The following is a 15,163-nucleotide window of genomic DNA, read 5'->3' as shown; positions in this document are numbered from 1 at the left end:
TGATGCCCTGTGAGACGGTGGAGTGCTGGGGACAGCCACGCTTTTCAAAATCAGAAACAACCAAACATTTCCTGCAGAAATTTCACCTTATCTAGCAAGTTCAAACCTAGCAAAAGACACTGTTTTATAGGTATCTTACACAGGCTCTTGAAGAGAGGCTGTGGACCTGCAGTGGTCGGTAGGTCACAAGTGTGAAACCACATGAATTTGAGCATGCTTTCTCAAGTGTCTGGCCAGAGGAACTGCTGAGATTGTTGCTGTTCACAACTAGAAGGCTGTTTAGTGACACAAACAACAGTGATTGTACTTGCAATGCTGAAGGTTAGAAAAGCAATAGGAGAGGTACTTGTGGTAGGTTTTTTCTTTTTCCTTTTTTTTTTTTTTTCCTCTCAGAGTATAACAATTTTCCATTTGTAAAGGCTGATTTTTATGAAAGCTTCAGGGCCTGAAGAAATGTGCCCCATTTGATGAAATTTCACTCAGAAAACACATCAACACTTCCAGAGGTTGAAATGTTTCATTTAGGCTTTTTTATGACTTCTTGCTTAGATTCCTATTTTCTCTTTGAAACTACAATGTAATGTAATATTAAAGTTAAAATATAGACAAAATGTTCTGATTAACCTAAAACAAAGAGTTTCTTTCTACTTTTTTTTTCCTTTTGTTTTCATTTTTTTGGAACAAAAGCAAATTTGAAATTGCAGAATTTTCTTTGGCATAGAGATTCCAAATTTTGTTTAGATCTATTAAATCACTCTGTTAGATGTGTACACAGCTGTTAGTTATACTTCCTCCTTACCTGAAAGAGCTGCCAACCCAGACTGGTAGAGATTTACAATTGCCTTGTGAAATGGAAAAGATCATGGGAGCTGCAAGCACATAGGGAGTCAGGTCTGTGTGATTTCCCACTAGGTACAATATTTGAAAATCTCCCTTTGAGGTAGTATAATTGACTTCTCTGTCTGTTGTTCCTTGGAGATTTGGAGATTCTAAATATAATTTTTTTAACAGTGTGTCTCTGGGGCCCTATCTCCCTCTGTTATTCTCCCCTCTCTCTCTTTTTAATTGTAGATGTCATGTTCCAGGTGCTGTAGGAATATTACATGGTTTCCTTTCTGAACTACATTTCAAGAGATCTTGTGTCTTGTAATAATATATTCTTCTAATGATCTGTGAGGCTAGGTATTTTGAGAGAAAAGTTCTCCTTTAATTTTTCCTCAAAAGTCTTTATAATTGCTCTTAAAACTTCTTGATGTCCTAAATGTCTGAGCTTTCAGAGAAGCCCTTTGGGTGACTTTCCTCTCTGCATTATTGCAGACTTCTCTCCAGACCAGTTTCCCTGGTACCACTGGACTTGACTCCTGTTCAGTAAAGATTTCTCCACAATGGTTAGACATGGTTCTGCGTCTTCCAGATTCATGATCCTAACTGAATGGAATGAGCTTGAGTGTAGGCTAGGTGAGGATATGTGCAGAGAAAGAGACTGGTTGATGGAGGAGAAATAGAGTTGACAACAGACATGCTGCACTGGAGACTGCAATGGAGAAAGAGGCAGAAGATGGAGTAGGGAAAAAAAAAAAAAAACTAATCCGTAGAAAATCCATAGAAAAGAAAATGAGGAAAGTGAGATGAATCAGAAAGACCTACACCAGGAAAAAAAAAAAAGCAAATGAGAACGGAACTTTGAAAAAATCCAGCAGTTATGCTTCATGCCCGGACAAGTATTACTCCAGAATCCCACCAGAGAAGGTCAAAAACATCTGTGCCTCTAAGGAGAGTGCTAAGGTGAAGATGAGTGGAATTTCTTTCATGTACAGAGACAGTAAGAAAGGCTGTCCCAGGACTGGTATTACTGGGAAGGTTTTCAGACAGCCTCACCACTGAGAGGCATTCCCAAAAGTGTCTCGCATCCTCCAGGGAGAGACTCCTGTGTGACTGAGAGGCTCATTTCTGGCATTGATGTAGCACAATTAATAGTAAGGTCTTGGTCTAGAAAATTGAGCAGTAGTTTGGGATAGGCTTGTATAATATTCGTTCCTACGTTTGTTTGTTTATTTAATACAGAGAAAAAGCAACATGGAGTAAAATAGCACATAGCTATAGATGGATGTGTAACAAAAGGGGGAAAAAGGCCAGGAAAATGAGAATACAAATGCTGGCTGGAACAGTCGTGAAATTAGTGATACTCTTCAGGAAATGTTTGTACATAATTTAACTAGGAAATTGGGCAAGATTAGGCTGACACAGCCAAGGTGCATTAACATTAGTGCAAGAAACTTGAAAATTGGACTAAAATACCTGGTTTTTATTAACTGGTTATTATAGAAATATCAGAAACATGTTAGAGTAGCAGTTAAGACTGGAATATAGGTATTGAAGGGTATATGCTTTTCAGGAAAGACGGAAACAAAGATGAAGTTAGTTGGGATTATGCACATTAGGGGTGTGATGGGCAAATAAGTAGCAGCAAAGCTAAAGTGGAATTGGTTTGGGAGTAAAATCGCTTTGGGGAGGAACTGGAAAAATGCTGTCTTTATTACACTTGGGTGTCTTCTCTAGTCCATGATATCATAAATTGCTTTAACATGTATGAGAGACAAAAAAATACCTAGGAATTGTGTCAGTTTAGAAGACTGTATTTTCTGAAATTTAGATTGTAAAATAAGTGCTATTAATAAAAGTAGGGCCTGGTTATTCTTGAATGTGATAGCTAAAAGACTTCATCACCAAATAATCACTGAGACCCATCAGAGGTGCTACTACTCCAGCGTTGATTTCAGTTAGCAGAGAGAATACAGGAGAGCTTTATGTGGGACCTAACAATAGATTGATCATGAGTTGGATAGCAACATGGTAAATAACAGACAATTTGATTTTGTCAGGAACAAATTGTATAAAGCCAACCTGATTTCCTACTCTGACAGGTAACAAGCCTTGTAGATAACGACAAAGCACCTTGACTTGTTAGGTTTTGACACTGCCTCATGTGAGACTTCCATTAGCAGGCTAGAGAAATGCAGCCTGTATAAAATTACTATGTTATGGATTCAAAACTATTTGGAAAACCATACTTGTAAAACAGTTATCAGCAATTCACTGGCTGACTAGAAGGATCCATCAAGTTGGATACTATGGTCACTGATAACGTAGGTTGTGGAATAATGCATGCCCTTAGTAAATGTTAGAATACTTCATTGAATACGCATGCACATGCTACAGGGAACATGATTCAAATTCAGAATGATCTAGAGAGACTGGAGAAATAATCTGCAAAAAAAATGGGAGGTAGATCAATGAAGATGAGTTCTGTGATTGTGAGTACAAGGTGCTGAACTGAGGAACAATCAATAGTAGCAGCACAAGACAGGAGTGGCCAGGTGTCGTTCTGCTGAGAAGAATATAGAGGGTTACAGTGGATCACAGACTGCCTGAGTCAATAATAATAAGTCAACTGTTGTGAAGAAAGCAAACATCACGCTGGGATGTATAAATAGGAGCGTCACATGTAAGATGTGTGAAGTAATCCTTTTTTAATGCAGCCTCAACTGCATCAAGTTGTGGACACTGCATTTTAAGAAAGGTATGGGTCTCCTGAACTTAGTCCAGAAGAGAAAAACAAGAATGCTCAGAGATGTAGAAACCACTACGCATGAGGGAAGATTGAATGAACTGGGCGCTGCTTGGTCTGTGAAGAGAGGAACGAAAGGTTTTATGAAGAAGGAGGAAGCTGCCATGAAGACAATAACCTTTTTTTTGTGTCCGTGGTAGAGAGGACAAGCAATAATGGTCTTAAATTGCAGGAAAAAAGATTCAGATGAGACATTAGGGAACACTTCTGGAGGATGAGGAGAGTAATATAAAGAACAGATTGCTTGGGGAGGTTATGGAGTCTTTGCCAGTGGAGGTTTACAAGAGCAGGTTAAATACATGCTGTCAGGAGTGATGGAGGTCTGGACAGTTGATCATCACTTGAGGCAGAGATGGGCTACGTGAGCTCTTGAGGTCCATTCAAGTCCTACAGCTAAATGGTTCAGTTCGGTTCAAATTGAGTGGCTGGATAAATAAGAATGAATCATAACTGAGAGTTTCTTTCTATCTCCAAAGGGCAAACTTTGTGTGAGCAAAGAAATCAGTAAGTCAGCTGGATTGGGAGCTCAGAGACTGTTAAAGAGGACAGGGGGAATACACATAACTGGGTAGTGCAAAGTTATTTGGAATTTGCATCCCAAGAAAAGGGAGCAAACTTGGAGGAAATGAATGACCAACTTATTTTAAAAGGTTAACTTTAAAACATCTTGACCATAAACAGAGCGCCTAGAAAGAACAGTGGAGGGTGGAAGCATCATGTTCTCTGCAATATGAATACATTTTTGAATGTTGCCATCCCTGTAGATGAAGACCAAAAAAGTAATTTCTGGTGGTAGTGCAGAGCAGATGGGAGGTGACTGGAGACAGGATGAGCTGGGAGGTTGCAAAGGAGTTACAGGGGGTTTCAGGGAACCGTAGTTAGAGAAAGGAGTCATAGAATCACAGAATGGTTTGAGTTGGAGGGGACCTCAAAGCCCAATCAGCTCCACCCCCCCTGCCATGGGCAGGGACACCTCCCACCACACCAGGTTGCCCAAAGCCCCATCCAGCCTGGTCTTGAACACCTCCAGGGATGGGGCATCCACAGCCCCTCAGGGCAACCTGTGTCAGTGCCTCACCACCCTCTGAGTGAAGAATTTCTTCTTTATATCTTATCTAAACTTACCCTCCTTCAGTCTAAAGCCTTTACTCCTTGTCCTATCACTACATTCCCTGACAAAGAGTTCCTCTCCTGCTTTCCTGTAGGGGCCTTTAGGTACTGGAAGGCTACAATGAGGTCTCCCTAGGGCCTTATCTTCTACAGGCTGAACAACCCCAACTCCCTCAGCCTGTCTTCATAGGAGAGGTGCTCCAGCCCTCTGATCATCTTCATGGCCCTCCTCTGGACTTGCTCTAATATATCAATGTCCTTCTTGTGCTGAGAGTCCTGGAGCTGAATGCAGGTGGGGTCTCACAAGAGCAGAGTAGAAGGGGACAATCACCTCCCTCACCCTGGTGGCCTTGCTTCTTTTGATGCAGCCTAGGATACAGTTGGCTTTCTGGGCTACAAGCGCACATTGCTGGCTCATACTGAGCTTCTCATCCACCAACATCCCAAGTCCTTCTCCTCAGGGCTGCTCTCAATCCATTCTCAGCCCAGCCAGTATTTGTACTTGGGATTGCCCCAGCCCAGGTGCAGGACCTTGCACTTGGCATTGTTGAACCTCATGAGGTTCGCACAGGCCCACCTCTCTAGCCTGTCCAGGTCCCTCTGGATGGCACCCCTTCCCTCCAGTGTGTCAATTGCACCACACAGCTTGGTGTCATCAGCAAATGTGCTGAGGGTGCACTCAGTCCCCCGTCCATGTCACCAACAAAGATGTTAAACAGCACTGATTGCAATACTGACCCCTGAAGAACACCACTCATTACTAATCTCCACTTCGGACATAGAGCCATTAACCGCAACTCTTTGAGTGCAACCATCCAGCCAATTCCTTACCCAACAAGTAGTCCATCCATCAAATCTATGTCTCTCCAATGTAGAGAAAAGAATCTTCCACTCTTCCTCCACCATGCAGTACCCTTGCAACAGCTGTCTTCTCAAAATACAGATCCACCTCTATTATCCTCCCGGCCCCACTTTCAGAGGGGCTGCAAAAGTGTCTTGTTTCTGCTCTGACCCCAAAGCAGTTACTCCTCTGTGTCTCTCAGGCTCCTGCTTGTGGTGGCATTTATGAAAGGGAGATTCCTGGCTTGGGGACAGGAAGCAAAGAAATGGGGCTATTAGGGGGATGTGAGAGAAAACCCTACCTTAATTCTCTGACTGCCGTCCAGAGGAGCAGAGGATAGGACTAGCAGCTACTGTTGCTTGGAGGGCATATTCGTGCAATAGTAGCTGCCACCCTGACCCTGTCTGTGTTGGTAGTCACAGCAGGGCTAACTCTGCAGCGCTTGGCATAGGCCAAACAAGCAATAGGTCTGCGGCCCTTTTATTACCCCCCAGCAGCCTGCTGCTCTTGATAACTGCCTAGTCCACCTGCACATCAAGGCAGGCTTGGAAAGGGGATTAAGCAACAAAGAAAGGTATGTCTTGGGAGGTCAGGAAGTGCAGGAATGAAGTGAGAATTGCCAGAAGTCAAACTGAGTTAGTCCCTGCAAAGGAAATGAAACAGCAGAAGAATCCTTAGCACTATAAATAAAAAAGAATAAGTAGTGGAGCCTCTATATATAGTGAGAAAAGTTTGCACAGCTCTAAAGTAGAGGAATACTTTGCCCCTAAGAGCAGTAGTATAGAGTGTGGGGCAAAGTCAGGTGGACTAATGGGAATAAATGTACTGAAAGGGCAATAATTGCATGCAAGATGGAAACAGTTCAGAGAGCTTACAGGGTTCAAACCAGGGAGGCTGGGAAATCACCATACCCAGATGTCCCATGAAATTGCAGGTCTGGTAGATGTGGTTTTTTGTTGTTGTTTGTTTGTTTTTTAATAAATCTATCCAATCACTGGGATTCTTCCTCTGCCTGGGTAACAGGAAATGTAGTACCCGTATTTAAGAAAGGGAGGGAGAGTGAACTAGGTGGCTGTGGGCTTGTTATTTTGGCCTCAAGGGCATAGATGGATTCAGAGCAAATTATGTCAGAAAGAATAATTGAAGACATGGAATAGAAAATGGGATATAGCGCAACATACCATTATCAAAAAGAGATTGTGCCAGACTAACTTGATATCTGTCTTTGATAAGGTAAGTGATGTTCTAGACAAGGGAAATGCAGTAGATCTCCTCTATCTGTACTTCATTAAAATCAGGTATGGTGCCACCTGGGAAATTATTAGTTAAATGAGAGAAGATGAGCATTAATGCAAGAATTTTGAGGTGACTAAGGAACTGGTGAAAGAGGGGAAGGAGAAGGCTGTGCTGGAAGGAGGTGGCTAGGAAAGTTCTTAAGTTTTGATCATGGGATCCATGTTTTCAGTGATGACTTTGGCCTAAAATTAGGAGTGGGTTAACTTTAACAGGCAGCATCGTTGGTGCCTATAATCACCAGAATATCACACAGGGTATTGTGAGGATTGAGTCGGTGTGAGGGAGAATAGCAGTATGAAAAGCAAGGCCACAGATCTGAGCACTGAGAATGAGAGTTTCACCTACACACTGAAAGCTTATCAGTTTGAAACAAGAAAACAGGAGACACGACTTGCTTGTTCCAGTCAATCACAGCACAAACATGAGCTCACAACCTGAAATGGCCATGCAAGAGGTAAGTGAGATCTTAGGATGTGCCATGGGAGGAACATACAATACAAACAAGGGAGTACTGTGGTTGCTGTACGATAGAAATAGAGACATCACTTGGAACAATTGGTATCATTCTTTTTAATCATTTTCAAGAGAGAAGAATTAAAACTGGAGCAAATGCCAAAATGGGAAGCTGGTACAATGAGGGGAATGATGAGCCCATCATGTTAGAGGAAATAAGGCTGCCATGTTCATTCTAGTCAAACGGAAAGTGGGAGGAGACCATTATTCTCTGTAAACATATAATTAGGTCAAACATGAGGGAGGGTGAAAAGCTGCTTAAATTTAAGTTCACTGTTCTCACAAAACCAGCCAGCCGAATTTGTACTGGGAATTAGATGGTTTCTGTCCATCGGAGTAGTCCAAGCATAGCCTTTCAAGGGTTACAGTAGGGTCAGACAGTGCAAGGTATTGTGAGCACACCATGCTGAGGGATGAGGCTGTACAACATGTCTCTCTGTGAGACCAAGAAGCAGAGCTCAGTGCCTCGGGAGGTCACTGTCCACTATTGCATTCAGTATACACTGGTGAGCAATTTCACGGCAGTAGTAGTTAATGTCTGGATCCCAAGGAGCTGTATCACTGCCAGTAATAACTAGCAGCATATAAAAAGGTACCATATCCACATCTTCTCTCCTCAGGCAGTGGCCCTCTCCCCTTGCCTGTGCATACAGTATGGATTTGTAGGAACAGCAGAGTGGGCAGATGAAAACAGATTCAAATGCTGCAAGCAAGCTCAGAGACACTCCTTACCATGCTCTTGGGATCTGTGGTCGTTAACAGGTGCCCAGGACACCTCTTCTTCAGCCCAGCCATGAAAGGAATTGTTTCTAATGGAAGTGGAGAGGAAGGTGAGGTTACAGCCCTCTTAGCTGGTCCAGTAAATTATTCTGGAAACTGCTGGTTCTCTGGGACATGCTGTGCTCGAGGTATCACACAGCATGATGGTACCACAGGGTGGATAGGGACTGGGGTGGTATAAGCAGGCCACACTCCTAAAGCAAACCAGGAACAGGGTTTCAGACCTCCTCCTCTCCTAAAATCAGGATCCATGTGTATGTGAAACAGAGCTGTGGTGCTAAGAGAATTGCTGATGGAAAAAGATCTGCCTTCCTTTGCAGGAGCACAAGGGAGAACATCCACCCCGTTGCCCTGTGCACTTGGATCAAAAGCCCATCTCGAACAAACTACCACTATCACTAGTGACTGATGGCTCCCCTGTACGGGTTGTTGGCTCTGTGCTGAGATGAGTGTAAACATCCCAGGTGCCATCACCAAGAACAGTCACTCCTTCCATCCTTCATCCCCAGAGGATTTGCTCCTGTCATCCCCTTGCTTTAAGCTGGTGAAGAGAGTATCACAGACGCTCTTAGTTAAAGGAGGAGGGGGTGGAGGCCCATCTGGGCCCTTGGTTTGATTTCATATTTATGAAACAGCTTAAATGTCAGCTTGAGTGAAAAACGACACCTTCCCAAGCTTCTCATATTAATGCCCCTGGCTGCCACTGGTTTCTTTAGGAAGGCAGCTTGTGGTTTTTCCTCTCGCTCTCCCCCAAAGGCTGCAGCGAAAGATGAATTGAACTGATAGATGAGACTGCAACTGCCGATAAACTGCGTTGCTGACAGGAGACGGAGAGGGAGGTGGAGGGGGTGGCCTACGCTGAGCAAGGAGGGAGGGAGACGAGGAAGGAAAGAGAGATAGGGGGAATGACCTATATGGCAGAGAGGTGGGAGAGTGGTCAAAACTGAACGGAAAGAGAAGATGGGTGATCGTAAGGAGAAAATAATAGAGCAAATGGCATATGCTAAAGAGAGAGAGAGAGAGGAAAAAAAAGATGAGATGGGGAAAAATAAAAATCCCATACAACATCCAAAAAAAAAGCACTGCAGAAGCATTAATTATACATGACAATGTATGTATGCATAAAGGAATAAATAAAAATACACCCACCACCAGCAGAGGAGCCTCCTCCTGGGTCTGTGTGGAGCATGGTGCTGGGTTGCTGGATGCAGATTGGGGGCCCTTCTACTGCAGAGGCACTTGCATGACGCTGGCTGAATCCTGAAGAGATGCCCAAGCCAGAGCTGAGCCAGCTGTGTCTGGAAGCTGTCAAGCTGTATGGGTGCTGCACTGCAAGCAGTGCTAGCTAGCCAGGGCCAGCGTGGCCAGACTTCTCCCAAAAGTGCCTCTGTGCACTGATAAGCACATCTCATGGTACAGCTACGCTCACAGAGGTCTGATGGAGCTGGCCTAGCCTATTATCCATCTGCCTGAAGGGGCTTGTCCAGAAGATGTCCCCATCAGGACTGTTAGGTTGTATGGACCAGTGAAATGCAGTGGCTCAAACTCAGACAGTTAAATGAAGGATGAGGAAAGAGACCTGAGTTCCTTGGATATGGAAAGTCACCTGCTTCTCTCTCTGGGAGGAGTCTGATACAGGTTTATTTTTCAACAAACCCAGAACCTGCTGGATTAGGTCTGGACAACATTGTTCAAAATGACAAGGACACTAGTGAGAAAGTAGTGAAGACACTCTGTCTCTTGCACAAATGTGAGGGGGCTGGAAGAGAGAGAGACTTCTTAGCCCTTCTGGGCTAGTTCTTGAGGAACAACTTTTGTCCTAGATAAGAATAAAGAAAGGTGAGGGCTTGCTGTAGGCATGCTAGTGTAAGGAAAGTCTCCGCTGTGTTTATATTCCAGGGGAGAGGTGTACCTGCCATTTTCACCAGGAGTCGCTGCCGGCAGTCTCCAAAGTTGCCTGTGGAGTCTAGTGCTCTCGGCACTAACATCTGCTCCCTTTTCTGTTGCTGAAGGATTTTGGTTAGTTTATTGGTTGTTTTTTTCTTTAACCGAGAGATGTCTCTGAAGTCTTATTCTGTCTGGGTTCGCATCGCTCAGTACCTCTATCAGCTGTTACAGTGTTTTGAGCATTATTCTTGGCAATAGCATATCACTCACTTTTCAGCATCTCAGTCAGTTCTTGTCACTTTTTTCTTCCTGATTGAGACAGTAAAAAAGTCTGCTTCTATTTCATCTTTATCCCCTGTGGTCAGCTCTGTTTACAGACTTGCTTCTTGCTTTTTTCCTTGGCAAAGCTTTTTCGTGCAGCCTGAAGCTCCCGTTTTCCTGGGGCTCCGAGTCCCTCTGTGCTGGCTCTTTGGTGACATTCCTCAGCTCTGTTTCATTTCCCTGTTTAATCATCCCCCGTCTTGCCGTGGGTCGTGCTAGATTGGTTCCTGACATCACATTTATATACCATCTGCTGACTAATAACATGCAAAGGCTTGGTTTCCACTAATAACAAACCAGTCTAGCTTTAGACTATTTAGAGATACTGAGCTTTGCTTTCCAGACAGGGCCATGCAAGCCAGAACTGAACATTTCTCTTGTCACCTCTGCTCTTGACACCCAGGCTCTAGAGCACCCACTTTTTAACAGCTTAAAGGACTTTTTCCCTCCATGTCTTTGAGTCTCTGTTCACTACTAAACCAAACTGTACTTTTTTAATTCTCTCCCAGTTTGAAAGGCCTTATCCAGGCCAAGGACCAGGTCTTACACCTTTATGGGTCTTAGCCCAGCTGCAGAAAGCCTGCTCCTGCAGAGGATTGCCCTTCCCTTGAGTGGGTGATCCAGAGCAGACTTCCATTGAAAAAGTCTGTACCTGTGCCAAGGAATTAGATACACCTGAGAAAAGTTTCCTGCTATTGAGGCTGCTTAGCCTGTAATGTCCTGCTGCTATATAACAACTCTCTCCTTCCTTCTTGAAAGAACCCCATCCTATGCTAAATCTCAGGCTGTATCCAGGAGTTCTCTGGGATGCTTCTGGCTGTTCTGAGCCAAAACCATACCAAGGGCTGTGCTGGCAACGTGGACAGAGGAGCTCCAGTTAGTGGGAACACCCCCGTGCTTAAGTCACTACCATTAAGAATACATTTTCTTTTCAGCATTCAGAAGCTTGAGGCCAAATACCAGTTTATGCATCAGTCCTGGCATTGAGACCTTATACCATGCTGCCAACTTCTCCTCGGGATGTGAATTTCAAAACCTGACCCATGCAAGGATGGGTGAGTGGTTCCCAGGAGCTATTTCTTGCCTCCTTACTCATCCCACTGTACCAGTGACCTTAGCAGCCTTCTTGGGAGAGCAGTCAGTTGAGATAATGCAAATTAGATGGAAGGGCTGGAAAACAAGCTTCAAACCAAAGCAAAACCAATCACATCTGATTTTATTTTCCCATTATGGCCTCTCTTGCAGCTGCAGGTAACACTGGGATCATTCGCTTGGAGACAGCATCGTGCTGGCAGCAAGCAGGCTGCAGCGTGCCAGGAGCAGGGTCCAGCCTCAACCTTAGTGCCTGGGTAGCTCTGAGGCACCATGGTCAGTGGTTTGCTCAAGTTTTCCTTTTCCCCTTGGCTTCCCTCTCCTCTGTGCCCCTGCTGCAGACCTGCAATCGCCCACATTCCTGCGCTGTGCTGCCTGGCTTCCCGTGGGGATGGGAATTAGCAGCTCTAAGCACTGGAAGGAAGAGAAGTGTCTGGGCCATAGCAGGGGAGCAAGAGAGGCACTAATTCCAGGGCTGAGCATTCCCGAGCCCCCTGCTCCTGCAGCAAATCCTCGCTGGTAGCCTCTGCTGTGAGCAGCCAGGGAAGCCAGCAGGCTCCTGCTGTCTCCAGGTGGAGCTTTTACTCCAGCTGCTGCCGGCGTGGCTCCCGTCAGGAGCTCTGGCTGAGTGCCGCGAAGGACACCGCGAAGTACAATGTGAAATTACCTCTGTGCTTGAGCACACATGAGCCCTGAACAAACCCAAGCCTAATGCTCAATCCCCATCTCTCAAATCCTAATTAAACATCCGTCGGTAATTCTACTGTTAACCCTCTCCAGTCAGGGCTGAGGCAGGGTGTTTTGAATTGGGCCCTTGGGCTCTTCAGACGCCTGCTCTGGGTGCGTCACCTACAGGATTTAGTTCAAGTGACTGAGTTTATGGCTGGGAAGGCAAGAAAAAGAGTAGCCCTCTGCTGCTTTCCAAATCTGCCCTTCTAATAGTGTTTGATAGCACTGAAAATATTGCTCTCCACTTTGGGGTGGTAGGGAGGGGCATTGTAAGATGCACAGGTAGTCCTTCTCCCCTCACCTTTTGCATATTGCTCTTAAAAAAAAAAAAAAAAAACATTTTCAATGTCTGCCTAATCTTGGGGTGAGTTGGTGCTAGCATGCGTGTTCTTGGAAAACAGGGAGCCAGTGCCCACTAGTTTACAGGTGGGGAAGCCCCTGGGGTATCAGCTGCCTCCTGTTTCCTCTGGGTGAGGAGAGGAACAAGGATGCTCAGTGATGAGAAGCAGGTAGGGTATTTTTGTTGCAATAGCCTTTTGTCAGAAATGAGCTTTTGTGTATTTCCTTGGAATTTGGATGTCATCAGTGATGTTTTTATTTTGTTGGAGGAAGAAAAATGAGGAAAGGTGCAAAAGAAACAGAGCTGGTGGGGAGGGCGGGAGGGAGGGGAATTTAAATAGAACACATTATTGTTTTCTTTCATGGAAATTACTCCGTCATTGAGAAATAAACCTTTCTTAACAAAAATAAGGGATCAAAATGAAATATAGTTATAAAGAAATTATAACCAGTGCTCTAGTGGGCCTAAAACATTTTGTCTGAATCATCCTCTTTCTGATGGACCTTCTTTTTTCATTCCTTCTCTTCTTTCTGTGGCACTTGGCTTTGGAACTGTTTGTTTTCAGAAGCCATTCCCCTGCTGTAGAGAACAGATTATGTTTAAAAATGTGTTTGTTAGGGCATTTGCACCAACTAGAGACAGCATATAAACTAACCAGGATGGTATATTAAAGCCTGGGCTGGATAAGCTCCCTGAAAGCCCAGGGAAGGGAAGAATGCAGTCACATTGGTAAAGTAGCAAAGAAACAGCTGGTTATTTTGTGACCTACAGAAAGGACCTAGGAAAACCAAGTCCCTGACAGGGAGATTCAGTAGTCTTAATGATCTGTTACCCCAGGTTATGGGTCTAGCTAGGATCCAGCTTTCCAGCCATCTCTGCATGTTCAGCAGGTTGAGAGTCTCTCATCTCCTAGCATCTGCACTGCTTCCTTGCACGCAGGGATGGGGCTGCAGGGTGTGTAATTTCATGTGACTTGCTCTAATATTAATATCTCCATGTGCAGCAGTCATTGCAGTGAGAATAAACTGTTATTTTTTATTTTAAATGGTTAATATTCATCAAATGTTTATGAAAATACTTAACCCATAATGATGACAAACACAGCGCCTAATAAAGATGGAAGTGAAGATCCTCTTTGTGAATATGTAATCAGAAGAGTAAAGAAAATTACATTAAAAAGACTTCATTATGCCATTAAATGTGTGAAAAGACTTTTTCTTCTCCATTTTAATTTTAGCATATTTCTTTTTTTTTCTTTTTAAATATCTCTGACACTTTCATGAGATGGGTACATAAAGAGACATCGGCTGCTGTAACAAGAAGAGCTCTGACTGGCAGCATCCATCATTCTTACCCAAATTTTCATTTCATTTGTCATTAAGAGAAATCAACACTATTTCTACCAATGATCATAATTTTTTTTCTTTATTTTCCTTAGGGGGAGAAAGATCCTTATTACTACTCTGAATGCAACACGTTGTCTCAAAACCATCTATAGAGCTCCAGGCCCAGAGATGTTCCCCTACCACAGAGGCTTACTGGTGTGTAAGTACCTGTGCTCCTATTTTTGTCTGACACCCTGGGGCTTGTAACTGGCACCACGGGAACTAATAGGGTGAATCTCTGTAGTTTGAATTGAAATAAAAATGTCTTTTGAGAGACTCATTTGGGGCTGTGTACTGATAGCTCCAGGCAAAATGGGTCATATGGGTAGATGATGTGTTCCACCACTCAGGAAGCTGCCCCAAACTTCACAGTCCCAGACCAGTCTCAAATGATACAGCAGCTCCCATCTTACTGACACTGTAAACTGAATTGCATTATGATTGTAAATCCCTACAGCTTGAAGGAGGGAACATGGTTACCTACATTGGAACTGTGGCAGACTTCTCTGGGAGAAGGCAAAAAAGATGTCAATGAACACAAACCTGGTCACAAAAAGGGTTCAAGAGAAAAGAACAAAGCTAGTTGCACCCAAAGGCCTGGGCTCCTCTCCATTCTGCATTCACCAGCCTTGCTGATCAGCCATGGAGAAGAGGCTGAGCTGCTCCATTTAAAAGGACAACAGAGCATGTGTGCTATCAGGGAAGCTCAGGAAGCAATGGGTTCCCTTTGAGAAACACAGAAAAGAAGAAAGAAAGAATTTATTTTAGTTGCGTGTTAATTGCAGCGTTAACTTAAACAATTAATGTTAGCTTTTGGCAAGAAACTCTAACAGCTCTGTATTTAACATGCACCTTTACAGTAAGAGGGCTTCAAAACAAAACATGTTATCTTCTATTTAGGCTCTTATGTTGCACTCATCTCCATGGTAGCCAACAAACATATACCCCTTCTGCATCTCCCAAAGCATGTCCCATATGTAGGTCTGTAGGGAGTATGTATGTCTGCTCTTACCAGGCATTTTTCTGAGAAGTATTAAAATTCACCCAGGACTTCCTCCCCTTTGTCAAAGAAAGCTCTTCTGTAAGCTAGGCTTTTGATCTGATGGCTCCCAATTTGTGGAAGTTTTGAAGATCACTGCAGTATATTTTCAGAAACCTGTCTTCAGTTGTGTAGAGATTTTGTCTTTTCACAGCTTTGACTTGCTCGCTCTCCTTACAAAACTCAGGAGAGCTTTGGGCAG

The 15,163-nt window shown here is 43.9% G+C and overlaps 1 long non-coding RNA gene across 3 annotated transcripts in view; it reads left to right on the top strand.

The window, feature by feature from the left end:
* LOC121076700 overlaps positions 1 to 15,163 on the top strand; it is an 87,871-nt gene that overhangs the window by 25,809 nt on the left and 46,899 nt on the right. For all 3 annotated transcript variants that reach the window (XR_005823674.1, XR_005823671.1, XR_005823675.1), the window contains exon 2: positions 13,976 to 14,082. This is a non-coding gene — a long non-coding RNA (uncharacterized LOC121076700). The remainder of the gene's footprint in view (positions 1 to 13,975; positions 14,083 to 15,163) is intronic.

Source organism: Cygnus olor, chromosome 1 (assembly GCF_009769625.2).
Source record: "Cygnus olor isolate bCygOlo1 chromosome 1, bCygOlo1.pri.v2, whole genome shotgun sequence".
NCBI classification, from domain to species: domain Eukaryota; kingdom Metazoa; phylum Chordata; class Aves; order Anseriformes; family Anatidae; genus Cygnus; species Cygnus olor.
This window is presented reverse-complemented; position numbering and strand designations above follow the sequence as displayed.